At 39.6% G+C, this 17,527-nt stretch overlaps 1 long non-coding RNA gene across 1 annotated transcript; it reads right to left on the minus strand.

Annotated features, from left to right (window-relative positions):
• Window positions 1-650: 650 nt before the first annotated feature.
• Window positions 651-8,813, minus strand: LOC136748558 (uncharacterized). The gene is made up of 3 exons (XR_010816595.1): window positions 8,003-8,813; window positions 5,147-5,480; window positions 651-3,624 (listed from the first exon to the last, which is right to left on the minus strand). It is a non-coding gene; the product is annotated as an uncharacterized LOC136748558 (long non-coding RNA).
• Window positions 8,814-17,527: the final 8,714 nt, after the last annotated feature.

Raw genomic sequence — 17,527 nt, forward strand, 5'->3', positions numbered from 1 at the left:
CCCTGCCTCCTTCGGGGAGCTCAGCGCTGCTTTGAAGGTGATCCAGAGCTGTGGCTGAGCTGCGCTGTACCTCGGGGCCTGGAACCTGCTCAACTGCAAACAGCCTTGCTCCTACTTCAGGTCTGGGGTTTAAATCCTGCCTGAGGGCCTCAGCAGGCCCAACCTGCTGAAAGTGCTGTGTGTGGCACTGTCTGCACCACACACTGAAACCGGTGGAGAAAGGGAAAGCCTCAAACATGTATATTTTCTGCAGTGGCACAAGATGCAAGTCAGCATTGTATTGGTATTCCAGTTTGGCACATAAGGAATGCATGTTTTTGTTATGAATTGGGTAAAAAACATTGGGTGATATTTGTTGCCATTTACTGACACATTTTTCCACAACTGCAAATAAAGGGATATAACATACAAACAATATGTTGTAAAGAATTATTTTTTCGCTGGGCATAACATGATTTTTCATAAAACTCCATGACTGCAACTTTCCAAGACTCCATTTTCATAACACCAGTGTGATAATAATAGTGATGATAATTTAACGTTATTGATTCAAAATAATATTTTTTGTGACCTAAAAACTCCTTTAGGCAGTACTGTATAATGCAATGAAGCTTTATAACTTTATATAACTGCAATTAAAAAAAAAAAACTGAAAGTATATGTAATTTATTATTCATTTTAGTTTGTTGACAGTTTGGTGTACTGTGCCAGAATCAAGGATTTGCTGAACATAATCACAGGGTTATTATTGCAAACCTTTCAGTACCACAATAAATAACACAATACACTCCCCATCCTTGTGTTGTTTGTTGATTTGGAATCTGGACATTTTAATTGACTCGTTTAGGCAAATTAGCAAAACACATAAACAAGAACTATTATTTATGCCAGTTTCTTAACAGGAATACGAGAAAGGCACTTTAGGATAATAGTTCTCTGTTGTGGGTCGATGGGTGAATTCTTGGACGGTACCTGGTATACAAATGAGCCATATACCTTATTTTCACTCTTTTTTTTTTAAATACATTTTCTCGCCAAACATGGTTTCTATTATGAGGGATTTATGTACCTCTTTGTTGTTGACTTCATTATGTATATTTGTTCATCTGTGGGCCTCAGAGTTGTGTGCAACACAAATCTGTTTCCCCCTAATGACATTACATTTTTAGTGTATAACAGCTTTAAGTTTTTCAGCTCTAGTCTGGTCCTGTCCTGAGTCCTTTTTTTTGTTAAAGATCAGACTCTCCTCCCACCCCTGCCATAAAGTTCAACATTGGGTTCCAATTTCTATTTGGGAGATGTATTGGGGGGCTAATGGAGTATTTTTGCTGAATCAACCCTATCAGACAGTACCTTCCTCTCCCTCTTTACCTTATACCCCTTTCTCTCAGTTTATCCTGATTGCTTATCCCTCTCTCTCTCTACCTATGTGCGCTGCTATGTTTTTTTTTGTCTCTTCTCCAATCCCCCTTTCCAGCCTCCTCCCACATCCCTGGGCAAAGTGTTATAGAACCTGACTGACTGGTTCTTTATATTTCAGCAAGACGAGAGCTTTTTATGTGGGTTTGTGGGCTGCGAAAACCTCACGAAAAATGTCTCGAAGCCACAGAGAACATGGAAAGAGCGCATTCCTTAGAAAATGTAGGCTGAAGCACCTCGTTGTGCTTTATAATATAGAGAAATGCCCTGTCGACATTGGACTCGGAAATGTACTTTGTGCCTTGATGTATGTCCTATTATTCCTGCAATAATTAAATTGTCCTAATGAACACCAGATGTACTGCGTTACATTAACTGATAAAATTATAAAAATAATAATATTTTAAAAAATTAATAAATCAAAGTGTCAGAGTGTTATGAGCTTGAAAAGAGGTTGTGCTGACTGATTATTTGTCGGCAGGGACTGTCTTACTGTGGCTACAGCAGTTAAGTTTGAAGCACTGTGAGTTAAGATGACCAGGCCAGCATTTCAGGTCAGTCAGCATTGTCTGAGTGGTCTAGAGTAAAGTTCTCAGACAAGTTCACATTCAGGTTAGGCCTGGTTACACTCAGATGCAGTGATTGATTGTGTGCGGACTGAGCTTGTATCTGATTGCTCCAGACAGTAGTTTCGAATAGCAAGCAAGGGCGCAAGGCAAGTGCAATTCCACACCTTATATTGAAGGGTAGAGAGAAAAAACGGATTCTTATTGTATTGCAGCAGGAAGTAATTCACAGGTTTGAATAAATTAATAAATGCAACCAATAAAAAAAAGTTAATTTCCTGTATTTATTATGGATTATTGATTTTATTCAGGAAGGCTCTTTAAAGTGATCTGTTTGGAAAGTGGAAGGAACTGTGTGGCGCAGAGGAACGGCTGAAATCGAACCATCTCAGTGGTGCCTAGCAACCTTTCAATCGAGTGCTAAAGTTATTTATTTACAGTGTTGAGCCTCCCAAAAAAGTGTGACTTAATGCTCCTATGCAAAAGTATGATGGTAATAATCCTAAATCAGAAATGTGTCCTTACATGCCTTTTCTCTAGTTGAATCAGTTCTTCCAAAGCTGTTTTAACGAGCGTTTTTATGTGGGTGACCCTTTCCGTGAGTTTCTCCCCCCCACTGTTCTAGAATATAGTCCCAAACGTGCTACACAAACCTCACTTTCCTCTTTGACCCCTAGAAGAAGTACAGTGTCTCAGTGTTGAGAGCTATCTTTAGCCAGAGTATCCCAGGGGATTTCAGTCTTAAACTCCATATTCATGACACATCACTTAAAGGATTATCGCTGCATCACCTGATAGCCGGCTTACGTCAGCTTGGCAGCACGTTTGTGAACAGGTCTCTCCTTGCTCACACTCTCAACTAACAATTACTTTCTTCCCCTTTCTGGCTACGGCTTCAAAACTGGTGCTCTCCAAGTGCAGTCAATGCTGTAATAGTTAAAGCAGCAGTGTAGCTATCCAGTGTTTTATTTTCACCTCCATTTATTTTACTGATTTAAAATGGTTTACATTTGGATCAAGCTCAGTGTCTAAGGGACAGTGGCTTAAGATTGAACTGGACAGTGAGGGCTGTAGCAAGACACACTTAATTACCGTTAACCAGCCTACAGTATTAAGTTTCAATTAGTTCCTTGGATATTAATCCCCATATGTTGTCTTTTTGCTCGTTATCTCTGGACCTGGTTCTTTAGTGTCTCAATCGAATAAGCTCCTTTCCGGCACTGAAAGTAAGTCAACTCTCTGTGCTAGGGAGCTCCAAATCGTTCCCCACCCCTACTGGAAGAAAAACGTTTTATTTTTGTTTATTCGTCCGGATGAGATGTTCAGGGGTGTTGACAGCTTCTGCCCCGTCTCTGCGAGGGCGAGCGCCCTTGGCTAGTTGACCTTTGTTTGGGACACACCCTGTGTTTTGATGGTGACATTCCTCGGGGAGAGCTCAGACTGGAGACGGTGCCCCGCTCTTATCTCGGTAGTCCTGGTGTTGAAGAGTCCTGTTTCATAGACACCAGGGTTCATCACAGGATATCCAGGCGATTTCCTTCCTTTTCCGTCACACACACTTTTCAGGGGAGTACCACTGCCATATCAGAGCTGTCCATCAAAGATCTGAGCAGCCCATCCATCAATCCACTAGCAGCACCTACACGGGTCAATTTCAAACACAGGGTACTTTTTATTGGATCCAATATGGTTTTTAAACATCAGCAGTAACAAAATACACCATGTATATCAAACTAAGACCCTTTTTCTTTTAGTTTCAGTTGCTTTTCAATCCCAAGAGACTGTATTAACTAAAGCTTGACCGATATTTTCAATCGCCAGGTATTTGTCTCCAGTATTTCACCGTCAATGTAAACCTTGTTTTTCTGGCTCGTGTCTGTCAGGTGCTTGTTTGGGCAGCCCTTGCTCTTTGCTGCAGTGCATTACTGGGCTGCAGAGGGTATTAAGCCTCAATGTACTCATGAGATACCTTTGCATTCCTTGGGGAGATACTAAAGGACATCATGCTTTACCTCTAATCAGCAACTAGGCCTGCACACTGGCACACTTCCAGAGAGACAGTGAAACAGTGTTACTTCACTTTTAATACAAAGGCTATCCGACAGTTACATTTATTGGGACGGGTGCCAGTGACACTTCATTTCAATTTAAAATTTCAGCTTGACTTTGACCTTTCATCACAAAATGAGATACAGGATACGTTCTCCACTCGACTGAGTACATTACAACTTTATGGCAAATATGGCAGCAAGGGTACAGTGTTGTTTTCTTTTCCTGTTCAGTAAAGGTCTTGTGGCAGTATTTTCGTGAAGAGTGGGAGAGAAATTCAATTAGTCACATAGCATGACTTGACCCTGAGATTATAATATGGGTGAAACTTGCCGAAATAGCGGCCTTATCTAGAATATAATGTAAATAGTTATGTGTTACCTACATTAACAATGTGAGATAGCACATTCGGAGCAAGTCTTACCAAAGCTGATGTTGGCTACAAATGTGGTCAACTGATCCTGCCTGGTGAAGCACAGTCCTGTCGCTGCAATGGAATGTGAGTGTCGTTCACTTTTGGTTTCCTGGAGTCTAATCTGGCATTGTGAAGCATGTCAGGCGTGATATTACGGTGCGATAACTAGTGACTTCAGTCAATTACCTCAGACCAGGGCCTGATGTTTTGTGGTCAGATTAAATCATGAGCACATGCGGGGGAAGGACTGAATTGATCATATCTTGTCCATTATTCATGGGTGCCCTGACTCAAAGACAAAATTCCACATAAGCAAATCAAACGGCATGCTGGGAACTTGCTCTGACCATGAACCGCTAACCACCAGTGCCAGTGGCAGTCACTGTGTGAATGGTAGGGTGTCCATAAGCTCCCAGCACAATGAAGGCAATAGGCTGTGAATAATCTTGACAGGTGAAGAGGAGTGTGATTACATTTTCACTAGGAAAACTGCTGAATCTAATTAAATGAGTTTTTTTGTTGTTTGTTTTTTAGTTGGACGGGGGTGGGGGGTGGGGTGGGGGGGATTTACCTTTTTGACAGGCAAAACAAAGCCTTGTACTTACAATACCGTTACCTCAGAGATGAGCACTGACACAGGCTATAATTTTCAAAAATCTCAGCCACTGGCCGAGATTGACTCCTTACCAGTCCTTACCTTTCAGACTAATTTATCGTTGGTAAATGCTGAAATGTTCTCAAAGGTTACTGGAATATCTTCCCCATTTGTAAGATTGGGGGTTATTTCTTTGTAACATCAACAGGAAGGGAAATACTCCTCATGGTGCTTTATTTCAACACTGAGCTCTGTGCAAGCTCCAGTGAGACTCGGGAGGCCCTCCCTACTCCCCCTGATAAAGACGCCCAGATGTTTCCACAAGACCAACTCCTCAGCTCCTCTTCCTGTTTAAACTCACTGAGGAGGAAAATCTTCCAGCTCTCACTTTGCATCAGGAAAGAAAACACATCACTGGACTCTAGAATACCCTTTCCTAAAAAAAAGAGAAAAAAAGACAGATTATACTGATTTGCAGGCATCACTATTACTTACATTATACCACCAAGCTGAGAATAGGTGGAAAAAGGATTTGGAATTTGGGGATTTATTTGTGGGGGTATTGTTTAAAATGTAATTATTGTTATTCTTGTTTAAATGAAAGTCATTAAGACCTGTCAATGTATCTTTCAGTTCAGATCTGTCCTGTTGTCTTCCCCTTAGCCACCCGTTCTTCATCTTACAGATGTTCTTTGTCTTTCACTGGGGAATTCAATTAACCTTTGGAGTTGCTCGTTACTAGTCATGATACAGCGTGCCCTTTCACACACATTCGCCCTCGCACACACAGCGACGCACAAGCACTGTACAGTACGTCCTGTGGAGAGAGGGCTTAATGAATCTGGCATTGAAGAGTGGGAAGTGGGAAAAAAAACAAAAGCCACCTCCTTTCACAGCAGACATCCCCCCCCCCCACACACACACACACTATTTGGGTTGGCAGCACTTTGGGGGTCTTCCTCTTTCACTTGTGGCCTTTGAACCCAATAGAGGGATGCTTCCTGAAAGATTCCTGGATATTAGGGCACAGGGACCCTGTGGCCGGGTCTGTGCCATAGAGATAATGTAGAGGAAGAAATAAGTGCTTTCTTCTGCTGAACAAAGGGCACCATATATGAGCTTTCAATTGTAAAATCAAAGAGTCAAATTAAAAATGATGGAGTACTTCAATAAAAATATTAAGTTTTTCCTGCTACAGTATATAATCATACCAGCACAGATGACCAGGCCATTACCAACTGTCCAACAGGAACGTTCTGCCTTAAAAAAGTTATGCACTAATTTTAAATATGTTTTTACAAAGGTTCTTTAGATATAATGAATACAAAATCCACTTATTGTCCATTTCATATAACGTATTCCAGTTATATATACGTTTTGTTCGCATTTTATTTATTTTAAATTAAATTAAATTACATGTATTTATTTTGTCTTTTTCAGCCAGTGGGTGTGCACTTCTTAGTTACTACAACCTGTCTCACAACTGACATCATTAATTGCCCATCACTTGCTAATAGGCTTATTGGTCATTAGAGAAGGATGCTGATTGGATAAAGCCAAAACAGATTACATAAATTTCATTAGTTGTTTCTGCATGTTTGTTGGTTTGTTTGCTTTCCTTCTGATGATCAGGTTTTAGGTTTGTAATGAAAAATTAAATACTTATATATATATATAATTCCACTTCCCTGTGCAGAATGTCTTTATTTATGTTCCAGATATTTGTTTGTGGGGTTATTTCACAGGCCCTCTCCAGTCTGCATTGCACTTAGTCAGACTGGGACAGAACCCCTCCTGTCAGAGGCAGATCTCTTTGTATCAACTGGCCTCAGAGTTTTGAATAAAAATAGCTTTCTGGCTCAGCACTGTTAAGGAAAAACAATATATTGGCATGGCTGCTATCAGCATTGTTTTCCTTATCATCTCCAATAATAAAAGGCTGGTTAAGGACAAGTGCTGAGCAAATAAGAGAACAAATATGTTTGAAACACATTACATTCAATTACTACTGCAGAGAGATGCAATGTCTGATTTCAATTCTACTTTTGACCAGGCTTTTCTTGATCAATAAACACACAACATTTTAAATGATTTACATTTTATTATTTTAATTCAAAAACTGTACATATAATGCAGTTCTCACTCCATATTATATTATAAGCCCTATGTGTAATAAATAGAAAACAGAAAGGGGTGCAATCACATTATTACAACTTAGTCGAGAAAATAAAGCTTAATGTGGCATCCTACCTTCATGCTGTACTTTCCAAAGATTCAGTTGATATCTAACCCTCCCCTGCCATACAACTGCCCAGCGTTTTCCTCTCAGTCCTGTTCAATCTGTTAAAAGACTTTAATGAATAGAAACAAATTCTAACTGCCATCTTCCTCTATGCTTTGTACATGACTTTGTAAAGTCCAGAGCCTTACAACTCAAACAACAAATAAACGATTCACAACTAATTTTGAAACATGAATTGCCACACTGGATGCCATTCAGCACTCGACAATGCAACTGTGTCAGAGTGACAATGGTGGGCCACTTTTGAAGCGCTTGTGAGCAGCGCTAACCTGCTGAAAATGAGTCTTTCTGAATGGCCTGAGGTGTCTTGGTTGTGCTATATGAAGAAGGCAAGGGAGCAGGGGAGAGGGCTGCTGAGATGTTGCTGTAAAACTGCACAGCATTACCAGACACAATAAACTTTCCCCCTTCTAATTGGGCCAGGAGCTCCAGCCTAGATTGTTAAGCAGTAATTAAGCAGTCTGTTCTGTAATCACACGTTCCCCCTGCTGCCTTTGTTAACCGTGAGCCACTGATGCTGCTCGCTGTGCAATTAGATGTCAGACGAAGTGAATGAAGTCATGTAGGCTTGCCACCCCCATCCCCAAAAGAATATTAAAAATTCAAATGATATTACAACATACTTTCACTCTGATATATTGCCCTATGGTGAATACCTGATAGTTTTTCCAGACTAGGTACTGGTTGAGTGTCAGCCAGCTTGGTTACAATGTCTAGGCCAAGTGGATGATCCATGAAACCAGCAAAGGGCAACCTATCTGTGCCATACATATCATCATCATCATCAGCCACTGACCCACTGCTAGACGAAGGCCTCCCCAAGATGTTTCCACTTGCTTCGATCTACAGCTTCTCTTTTCCATGTCACGCCCGCAAAGTTTATGATTTAATCTTCCCCTCTTCTATGTGGTCTACTGGGTCTTTTTCCATCTCTTGGGATCCATTCAATAACTTCCTTTGTCCATCTTTGATCTGTTCTTTTTGCAGTATGTCCGGCCCATTGCCATTTTAACATTTACACTCTTTCAATGATGTCACATATTTTTGTTGGTTCTCAGATCCATCTCTTCTTGTTATTCCAAGCATAATATATATATGGATGGACTATAAACATGAAATATATACAATATACGAGTACAATCTCACCAGACTGGATTAGCCTTCACAGGTTTTATGTTTATCGTCCACGCATCAGTACTGACACGCATTATTCCTCCTGCTGTCACCACACTGCGGTCAGTCCCATAAATAATGCTCCTCTGATCTCATTGTGTCTGCTTTGTGTTGTTCTACAGTTCAATCCCAGCTCCTGTGTTTACGACTCACAGTGTACTCAGCACCTGTCCACTTCTTTGCCTTCCCTCTCTAAAAACACACAAGCGCTCACAATCACTGACACACCTTTTGAAGTTTTAAGCTTGTACTGTGTTTGGCCCCTTTCCCTCACCTACTGACAAGTCCCTGCCCCCACTCTCCCTTCCACTCTTACCCTACACTATTTGAACTGCGATAAGACGACTACATTTGGGTAAATATTTTTCCATGAGAGAGCAGGGCACAATGTTCCCGTCATGGCTAGAGCAAACACTTACTTCTTTACACAGGAGTTTTTAGTACTGTGATTTCTTTAGAGGAACAGACATTGTCCCCCTTCTTTTTAGAAGTGAGAGAAAGAAAATCTGTTTGCATAGAAATTCTGAACAGGGCTTAAAGAAACATTTAGCTAAGGTTCTATATTATTAATCATAATGTTAGCTTTTCTATTTTCGGGGATTTTGTTTTAATCTGGTGGTCTCATGCAAGAACTGACTTTATTGGCCCTTGTACATTTAGTTTTTACACTTCTGAACCATGCAGGCACCAAAAACAACATTCACCTTGTCATGGACAGGTTGATAATCCACAGAAGATTTGCTCTCTCATCACCTGTGAGGAGGAAGCTGTTTAAGCAGGCGCGCTGGCACAGCTATTGTGTAATATCAGGTAGACGTGCGTATATTAGGGTTAATGACTGCTCTGACTGAAGACTGTAATTAAGTGCGGGGAGAGACGTGTAATTGTCTGCTAATTAACATAAACAGTGCAGCGGGGTAGGGCCAAGCAACAGGCCTTCATGTAACTCTTTAATTATAAGAGGGCACAGATTGTGTCCACAAGATTCCAGGGATCTCCCCAGGCCTATACTTAACGGCCACTGGCTTTCTCAGCTGAGCCGTTTAATAACTGTGCTGTCCGTTGGAGCTTTAGCACCACTTAAAGGTCTTAGAAGGAGTGGGAAGAGAGGGTCGCCATTTATTGGATGCTATTTCGATCCCACTCAAGCTCGTGATGTTAAAGGTAGTTTGTAGGATTTTTAACAGGAGTAGGATTTTTCGAACTTCCCTGCACTCCACCCATTGTTTATCACCGCATTTCGGAGCTGTTATTTCGATTGAAGGATTGCATGAAGCTTGACGTGTCAGAAGCAACCTGTTGCAGTGCACCACCTGTCCTTGGAGACCATTTGGTTTCAGAACAGGTTTCGTCAATTGCACCCATTGAGATGTGCAGCCAGGAGACCATGTGTCAGGGGAGAGCAGGTCCCAAGGGAAATATCTGACCTGTGAAAGGTTTTCCATGTCCCATACCTTTGAAATGCTCTTGTCATTTTCACGGGTAGGTGTTTTCAAGTGGATTCTCAGCCCCCATGGCAGAAACAACATGACCCTTTAGTTTCCCAAAACAGAGAAGATGGTTTAAACTCTCATTAAGGGATGATGTATAGATATACCACATCTAACATGAGCAAAATCTGAGATTATTCAAAAGAAATGAAACAAAAAAGTAAGTGGTACCCCTGTCACATATTTATGGAACTTGCTTTGACTTTTGTATCCCCCCTTTATTGTATATATCCAGACAGGTGGTCACAGAAAGGACTGGCTAGGAACTCACCTTTGCCCTCGCTGTCAACTGTCCCTTTTGTGCAGCTGACATGTGGGGGCAAGCAGCTGAACCTGGCTGAGGAAGTACAGCCTGGGAACTGAGATGGTGATGAGGTATGGCCAAACTTTCTATAGCCACCCAGGTCACAGTGTGAAATGTGCTAGCTTTGGTTCAAATATGTTTCAGGATCAAAAGCTAAACAGAGTCAAACTTCTCTCGTCTCACTATAGAGTGTTTTACCAAAACTGAAAGTAAGCACCGTCTTCTTGGGTTCTGTGAATCTTTATAGGCAAGGATTCTAAGAAATGGGTGGACAAGGGACAGGATAAGGGAAGTCCACAGAGTTTCTGGTTTACCCTTATAATAGTGATTTGTCTTCAATGAGAAGGTATCCCTCACAAGAATGTCTCAATGCTTGTTTCACAGAAATGATGTACCACAAATGCTGCTGCTTGTTCATAGAACATGAGAACTGGTGACCAAAGAATGACTTCATTTCAGGAGATAGTGGTTGCTCTTTCACTATCAGAGGTATCAGTGCTGGGGTCATCAACCCTTTTCCTGGAAGAGCTGTCTCTTTTCTGAATTTCATTCCAACTAATCTCTCATTTTTTGTACTTGATGTTTTGTCTTGCTTTACCAGACCTTTTTATAGTTGTGATTCAGTTGAAAACTATTAAAAATGTCTGGTTAAGCACATTATTACTCCAATTAAGGTTTCAATTAGGTAATTTATGGACTCAGCTGAAATTAAACCAGAAAGACACAGGGTTCCTACAATATCAGGATGGACAACCCTTGGTTTCCACTATGGCACAACATTCCTGCATTTTCTTTACAATCCAGATTGATTTCCGCATGACTATAGAAAAGAAAATACTTTAAAAAGGAGAGTAACCTGGATGTCATCATTAATTATTTGAATTTGAACTGCAGGAATAACATTAGAAGAATTTTAACTGTTGTATTCATAGGCATTAGATTTGTTGCGTAGAAAGTAACTTAAAGGTACTTAAAATGTTTTTCTCACTTAACTTGTGATTATGATCACTTTGCCCTTTATTTCAGCAACTTAGTCAAGAAATACTGAGCAGCACTATAAATAACCAAACTGAGAAACAGCCAGTGAGATGATAAGTCTTTGGGGTTCTTCTTTCTGGTGCTTTCCACTTGAGACACTTACTGTAAGCTGCTCCCAATCTAACCTTTAACACATGTACTGTGTTGACACTCAGCACACTCAGAAATACACCTCAGAGCAGCGTATGTAGGTCATGTGATACTGTTGAAAGATACAGCAGATTTAAATAAGGAACCATTATGGTATTAAAAAATGTAAATGCCTATATCAGGTGTAGTACTATTATCCCTGAGCACACTCATTGGGAGTCAACAAAACTGACTCATGTAATTAGGGTTAAACTATTGCAATTAGTGTCCAAGGTGTTTATTTTAGTATCTATATATATTCACATGAAGACCCAATCTTTTTTTTTCACCAATCTTAATAAGCAGGCCTAATTTAATAACGTCCCTTTTGTTAGCATATTAAATACGGAGATTAGATAAAACGGGCACTCACTCACGTGTCATTTTTAGTTTTTGATTTAAGATCGCCGAGATTAATTTAAAACCTATTGTTCTCGCCTGGCAACTCCACTGCTATTTCACCCCCTGCACAATTCCGACACTTCATCCCGTGGAAGACGACACAAAACCACCCATCAATCATTGGAAAGGTAAAAAAAGATTATTATCTCAGTAACCATATTAACCCAAGGATCCTGGCAGTCTTATCCTAAATGGAATTAAGAAGCAAAACGGAGGAGAGAGAGAAAAAAAGAAGATTGGACGATTCTATTAATTCATTTATTCTTTCAGTACATGGTTTTTAATTTTCGTCTGCTTGGGGAAAATAAAGAGAGGCCTTTCATTCATTAAGTCTATTTGGGAGAAAATAAATGGGTGGGTATTTTAATTAATGGGATTTATGAAGACAGTCACCTTTAAATAAGAGAGTTGGCTTCAAGTCACATCTCTCCTTTTGTCTTTGGATTCTAAAGCCATATTAATTATTCCACATATTATGTATACTATGCATTTTTCATTGTATTTCTTGTGTTTTTTTTTTTAATTAAAAGTCTTTAAAGGTAAATACGATACCAGAGCTGACCTTCGAGTAATAGGGAATAAATTAAGCTTGTAGAAAAAGACATAATATAATCTATACACACAAACACACACACACAATACAGACATACAAATACAACCACAAGTATACACACACACATTTACATATCTTACACAGTACACAACCACTTCGTACAGATCAGTTTTTTTTAAGGTCACCCAGTACAGCTGAAGTGAGATTCTCTAACATGTGGCTCAGATCCATGGAATTTACCTGTAAGATAACTGACAATTAAAGACAACTTTCACATTATTATGATTACAACTTCCATTGGCGGCTTACTTTATCAATCAGCATTATTAGTCCATTCAATGACATCATGGCTATTGTGTATATTTACAGCCTATAGCAGTTGTTTTCAATCCGGTTGTGGAGTACCTCCTGCCCTGCTGGTTTTTGTTCCAACCAAGGTCTTAATTGATAAATTGAATCCTTAATTGAACTAACAAAGCAATATACCTCTAAATTAAGTAAGGTAGCACCCAATTTGAGGGCCCAATGTCCTTTCTTACTCACAGACCAGCTGACAGAGAACTTGCGAGTCAATGCTGCCATCATCTTCCTGTCTGTCACGCACATTTGATTTTGTAAATTGATTCTTTCATTTTCTTTTCATTTGATCAGTTTCCATATTAGCCTTCATGTGATTATTGTAATTGAAAATACAGTGTTTGGTATTCCAGTAAATTGGACAATGATGTTATTTTGATCCATATTCTAATATTTTTATAAGCATTAATTTAGTGATAATTTACTGTATCACTAATAAGTGTACAACATTTTTATATTTTTTGTATAGCTTACGGGTACATAAACTGCCAAGAAGCTGAGTGCAAGGTTGAGGTGAATACAAGTATATCTATTCAACTCCACTTCTGTGGAAAAGGCTCGATAAAAAAGGGGGTAAAAGTAGATATTTAATAAGAATTTGTCTTGCTGTAATTGCTGCAAATGGGCTGTTTTATTAGCTCTGAATGCATATCAGGGCCGGGATCATCAAGGATAGAAGGAAAATCAGCCGAACAATAATCTTATAATTTAATATAATTTGTATCCTTCTTGTCTCTAATGAAGTGATGAGAGAACAGATAGTGTAAATTACATGTTGCCACACACTGACATGAAAGGGAAAGAGCTTCATTTTATTAAACTTTACAAGTGACATAAAAGTTATCGTTAAATACACATTAACCGTTCCTTGCTCGTCTCGGCAAAGCGGCAGCTTACACTTGGAAGGCACATTGTCTTAGCTTAGCCTGTCACCCTCTCTTGGTGCTCAGAGAATTGAGAAAAAAAAGCCATGAAAGAACAAAAGGAACAAAGAGAATCGCAATGTGGGGAAACTGGGAGCTGCCAGTGGCACAGGAACGGTGCGATGTTGGCTAATCTTTCAGAGATGGCTTCTGAGCCCTGGCGCAATGCCATTTTTCAAGGTTCAGGGGTTTTACTGTCTGCTGTATTCACTACAAGGGCTGTAATACCATAACCAGATCAACTGTATTTACTATTGATACCGAATTAGGCAGAGAGGAGACGATACACCCAGGAAGACTCTCTCTCTCTATATATATATATACACTTGTGTGCATGTAAAAATGTACATGTAGTACATATGAATGCCAATCGAAGCTATTTCTCTTATTCTTTGTATTCATTCTACAGTATTTATATATGACTGTGGTTGCAAATAATGCCACTGATATTGTGTATCCAATACTGACACAAGTATACAGTGCATTTATGTACTGATTTATTTTTTGTCTGCAAAACGCGGCTGCATCCTTAAAAAAAATAACTTGAGGGACTTCAGTAAGTTCTATAGGGTCAAAGGTTGTAGTCGTACAGTGATGGTGGCAGGGGATTACCTCCAGATTACCTTGTTGTACCCCATTGTAGATTATTAGTAAATGATATGCTCTTTGAAGGAGTGCAAGCAGGGTAAATAACAGATGTCTGTAGATTGCCTGTGGTTTAACTACACTGTAGATGAGGCTCGGTCATATTGCAGTATAAAGCTCTGGTTCCCCTGGGGTGATTTCTAAATGTACATTGAAATGTATGTACACAGAGTACTTACCACAAGGAGGAGAGGCTGTGTTCCACTTTATTTGCACTAGTAAGCAGACAGCACAGATTTCAGCAAAACTGCTTTAGGTCGGTTTCAGGAAAAAATAAATAAAACTAATAATGTTCTGCAGCTATCGGAGCAGTTTAACTCCTTCGCTCGCCCCGGCCCTTCGAGAGGCAGGATGGCACAGCCAGTGAGTTAGCTGCTGCTGCATTTCTCTATTGGGCAATGCAAGGGGATTCTCTTATTTCATGTTGGAAAATACTTCCGCCCCGTGTAATGATTTATATCTCAGGGTTGTACTCACCAGCATTATAAAATCACCCTGCTTTAGCATGAATAGATTTCTCCTGCCGTTTTGTCAGCTGATCAATTTTTTTCCAAATGAAATAAAATACAATAAAAGGTACCATTTATTTCCCTTTTTTTCTGCACGAATATGAAAATTGGCATTTGAAACAGGCAATAAAGTATTCTATAACAGTACCAATCCTAAGGGAGAGACTGGCTGGGAGGACACACAATAATGTATTATCTTCTTTGTAGTTCTTTGTATAACAGACAGCTCGTATATTCTTTTGCGGTGCACATAGTTCTCCAATGCACTACAGCAATGGTCTGACATGGTTTATCTTTCATGCTTGTTGCCAGCGCTCTTCATATCAGAGCCACAGAGGATTATTCTGATAGACAACATGTGTTAAAGGTCAAATAGCTACCCTATGGAAAAAGTGAATATATTTATACATACTTCTTAGTAGCCATTTGACATGATAGAGGGGTATAAAAAGTGGCTATATTATGCAGGGTTAGGATTTCATAAGTGACTCACTGTCTTGAGTGATTTTGGAGGAAAGAACACAGCATGTGGGAGCCGAGGGCAAACCAAAAAACGTAATAAAAATAAGGTCACAAAACTAGCTCCTACTATTCAGAAATAAGACTTATGGCCAAGACATTACATTAACTGATAAATGCATCTTAGTCATACTGCCACAGAAAAAAAAACTGCCAAGCAAGAACTGATGTTCTATAATTTACTACTATAATACTACTACTACTTATTTATTATAATTATTATAATTATTAGCTTTTTACTGTAATCATTTTATTTATTTTTGTATTATTGTTTGTATGTATTTATTAAATACAGGCAATGACTAAATATCTAGCTTACCACATGCATTCATATATTAAGCCAAGGATAAATATGTAAGGAGATAGGATAAGCCAGGTGTTACTTAAAATGTTATTATCCACTCTAAAATAATTAGCTTTAATTTAATATAGACCATAACCTATCAAACAAAAAGCAAGGTGCACGAATACCTTCACATTAACTGCAAGAGGCAGGTATTTAGATCATTCAGATGCTCTGCTCACTACTGCAGAGTTGGCAGAAATGTCTAATATACAATACGGGTGCAAGTGAGAGCAGTTAAATAAATGCTATGATTTCTTATTTTGAAACTCTGGCATTGCCTTTTTTTCTACCAGGGAGAAAGACTGGGTAAAGTTTGTGTAGGCTGTTGTGCACACCATGATAATTTGCTTCAATGTCATCTTTAAACCCACAGCCAGCTGTTTGGCATGCAAAAGCAAAATCCCCGTTTTGCCTAATTGCTATAGCAGTGTGTGACACCCTTGCAAACTTCAAACCGTTTTCTCCTGCTCTGCTCTTTTTGCAGAGGATAGAACTGTGCTTCGGCCTTGTTTGTAATCAAAACAAAGCTCTTGATAAAACACGCTTGAATTCTCTGCAAGAGGCTGTAATGTCACCGAATGCATTGAATTAAAGAAGGTTTGGAGTAGAACAGAAGCATGCCTGATTAGTGACGAATTTAATGATGGCATGATAGTAACTCCTTGGGGAGCACTTCAAAACTGTGACTCTTCAAACTAATAAATGATAAAATAAAATAAAACCTATGATTGATCTGAAGGCTGAGGAAAAGGTCTTCTCTACACTGTTGCATCATCTGTTGACAGTAATAAATACAACTCCCTGTCCTCCCTCCCCCGCATGCTAATAGCAAGATAGGCACAAAACTTTGGGAACTGTTTTGAGAGCAGGTCTTCCGTGAAGTGATCATTTTGCTGCATGACCATTGAAAAAAATGGAGGCCTAGCTTTCATTTATGCAAAACAGAAAGAAACAAAATGTCCGTGAGATATTTGTTCGAACAAAAGAAACCCAGTTTTGATATTGTCTGTTTTTGCCCGCAAGTACCTGCTTTATTAACCTCACGACCGCAGAGAAATTGTGTGCTCAGCGCAATGTGACTGCAGTGGCTGATCAGGGCGGGTGTGGGGGTGTAACGAATCTTCCTCCTAAATAACCCCTAGATTGGGTGTACGTCCAACTCTTACACAACTTGAGGAAGCTAACTTCTTCGCTATATATTCTGTACAGGGTGTTAACCTCACACCAAAGAAAAAACCTAGCACAATTGGACTGCATTTAGATCTGTTTGAAATTGATAAAAGCTAGAATACATACAGTCACAGACACTTCAAATATTCTTGTGTGGTACACAAAGTGGAAGTATTGTATAATTTGTGCCTAATTAATTCTGTTCAATATAGATGTAATATCCCAAAGTGACAATGATTCCTCAATCACTCTGTCCCCTCATGAAATATGCCGAAATCTCGGTCAATTAGTCACTTGACCTGGACTGCGGATCAGACTGTTAGGAAATGTGGGGCAACTTGATGAATGCTGTTTCCTCCACTTCCTGTTTCAGTCAGTCACATGAGTCCAGTTTTACGCAGGAGAGCCGAGACCAGCAAGCATAATCACACAAGCAGGTGCTCACGGTCGACACACAGACACACGCACGCACTAATACACTGAGGCATTGTGGGAAAGAAAAGTGACTCAGCATTTTAGGCGAATAGCAGTGAAGCAACTCATAAACCACACTTTTTCCCAACTTTCTTTAGTACTGTTTTCTATCCTGCAATTTAGTATTTTGAATGTGAATGCTACAGTGC

This window comes from Amia ocellicauda, chromosome 4 (genome assembly GCF_036373705.1).
Source record: "Amia ocellicauda isolate fAmiCal2 chromosome 4, fAmiCal2.hap1, whole genome shotgun sequence".
NCBI lineage: Eukaryota > Metazoa > Chordata > Actinopteri > Amiiformes > Amiidae > Amia > Amia ocellicauda.